Genomic DNA, 2,875 nt, shown 5'->3' with positions numbered 1-2,875 from the left:
CGGCTCTTCCATCTCAAATGTTTGCTGACCCTTGATCTAGTCTAGTCTATAGTGAGACTTCCCATGAGATGTGTCCGTGGGGTCACATGAAGAGTGACTTCCCGTGAAATGCTGCATCCATAGGGCCACACAAAGAGTGACTTGCCTTCCTGTGAGATGTTGTGTCCATGAGGTCACATGAAGACTTCTGATGAGATGTGTCCGTGGGGCCACATGATGTTCTATTTGAACAAGATTGGCCACTCTATAGCATCTCAGAAAGCCCAACCTCTTGGAGACCTGCAGGCCCTCTGTTCCCACATGCCATCCCCAATCTCACTTTGCCCTGTTCCACCAGTATTTGCAATATTTCTCTCTTCCATCCACCAAAAACCAGTGGGAGCTTCCATGTTCATTTTGATGGTAGAAGCAGTCATGGTCAGGGCCTCAGTTGGATTCTTGTGCTGAAGGAGCAGCAAATGTTGTGTCCTGACTTCTGTGGCCCCAAATGGTGGAGCTGGGGGCCCTGATGTGGGCTCCTGCCTTAGGGAATGTGTAATTCTGGGCAGTCAGCTTTGGCTGCTGGGTGGTGAGAACAAGTTGTTTTGGGGACTGACGCTGCCATTCCTACTGCTTTATACCATGGGCAGGGAGAATGAAGCAGAGAGAGAAGGGCAGAGACAGCTTGTGTGGCTTTAGAGAGAGGAGTGCCTGAGTCAGAAACAGGGTGGTGTGTGACATTTCCCAGCCCCTCAGAGTCCAGGCACTGTGAGATGTCCTGATAGATGGCAAGGGGGTTCAACAATCCATGAATGTGGTAAAGAATTCAAAAGTAGGAAAGGAAATGAATGAAAAATGAGGCTTGTCACCTGAGGCCCCTCCTTGGAGACCACAGTAGATGCTTTCTTGTGTATCCTTCTAAAGACATAAATTGAGAGGAGGAGGAGGAGGGGGCTATTTCTGGACACATAGGGTATAATATTTTGTGTTCTCCTTTGTTCTCTTTACCATATGTTCTGGAGGCCATTCCGTGTGTGCTCATGTGTCTGCCTCCTTCTTTTTAGTGGCCTCAATCAGTTGTATGGACCTATGAACAGACATAAAGATCGATATTAACAAGTGTTTCATAGTATAAATGCTGCAATATAACATATTTGTGTCATTTTGCACACATGTACAGGTATACCTAGATATACTTGGATAAATTTTATGCAAGTGTAGTTGCTGGGTCAAAAGGTATATGCATTGAATTTTTTTTTTTTTTTTTACTTTTCTTTGCATTTATTTGATGCTGAATTTACTCCAGGGCCAACTGTTTCTTCAGTTTCTTTTGGGAGATTTTTTACTTATGCAACCTCCTCTTCTTGTTTAGGAACAACCTGCTGTTTCCCAGTTAGGATTGTCTCAGTGTGGCAGGGGGAGCTCATGTATGGGTTAATCCACCCATGAGCTCTGTAAGTTCTGCGCTGCATCTTGGGAGCTTTGTTCACCTGGATATGCTCAATGACCAAAGAGTCTACATCTAAACCCTTATGTTCATCATTATGCTCTGCATTTTTAAGCATGTGCAGCAAAAATTCAGCACTCTTTGGGCCACCGACCCTGCGTCCAGCTCCACTGTTTGGCCTGAGCACACCTACCACTTCCACCATTGTAATGATAGAATGGCACACGTTGCTTCTGTAAAGTGACATCCTTCAGATACTTGGCGGCTTTTTGGATATGCATACTCTTGATAGCCTTGGCAGTTTCACGAGTATTCTTAAAGTGAAAATGAAGATTTGAACCTCTTGATTTGCATGATTTTGTGGTATTCTCTGGGCCATGTGAATGGCGAACCATTTTCAGAGGTCACCTCAGGCCACTTATGGGAAGAGCTGCATTAAAACTTTTGAGAGATATTGCCCAGTTGTCATTCGGAGAGGATGAACAGAGTATATGCTAAGCAGCAGTACCTGTTTTCCCATACCATTATCAATGTTCAGAGCTGTAAAACTTTCTTAATCTGATATATAGAATGTGGCATCTTGCCTTGATTTCTGTTCCTTTTATTACACAAGAAGTTGAGCATCTTTTGATAGGATTTTAAGCCATTTCTGTTGCTTTTTCTGGATGCCAATTGCTTAGTCCTGTACTTATTCCTGTACTTAGTCCATTATTTTCTTTTGGATTGTTAGGTTTTTTTCTTGTTGATTTGTAAGAGCTCTTTATATATTAAGGACATTGCCAAGTCATCTGTCTGCAGATATTTTGCCATAAATTTGTTTTTTGACTTTGGTTATGGTGATTTTATTTTTGTCATGAAAAACATTTTAATGCAGCTAAATTTACTACATTTCTATTATGGTTTCTGGGTTTTGTTTCTTATTTGGTCTGTATAGACCTATACAAGTCAGCAGCCTCTCTCAGCAGAAAATATAATTTATAGTGCACTGATGGGTTCTGCCAATATGGAAACTGGGATTAATTTACTCAGACTGGAGCTGGAATCTTCAGAACTTCCTCTCTCCTTTGTCTTTGTAGCTTTACTTTGCTTGCTAGATACAAGGCAAGACCCACAGACCAGATTCTCAACCAATTAAGCTTAGCCAACTCCTTGATACTTTTGTATAAAGGGATCCCTCAAAAGTGACAAACAGCAGTTTGTATTAAAATATCTCCTGGATGAAAACAAAAACAAAAAGCTATACAAAGATTTTTAAGGTCTTCCTGTTTTCTTTNGAACCGGGGCCCTCTGGCGTACCAAGCCAGTTTTTAACCATCGCGCCACTTGGCCGGCCCTGCTTCATAATTCTTTTGGCTTGGCAATAATGTTTTAATTGATATCTCCTGTCAGCATCTCCCATCTTCCCCTTGGTCACTCTGTCTTAGTCACTTCCAGTCTTAGTGGCTTCCC

Source organism: Hipposideros armiger, unplaced genomic scaffold, assembly GCF_001890085.2.
Source record: "Hipposideros armiger isolate ML-2016 unplaced genomic scaffold, ASM189008v1 scaffold_986, whole genome shotgun sequence".
In the NCBI taxonomy this organism is placed as follows: domain Eukaryota; kingdom Metazoa; phylum Chordata; class Mammalia; order Chiroptera; family Hipposideridae; genus Hipposideros; species Hipposideros armiger.
Note: the sequence above shows the minus strand (reverse complement) of the source record.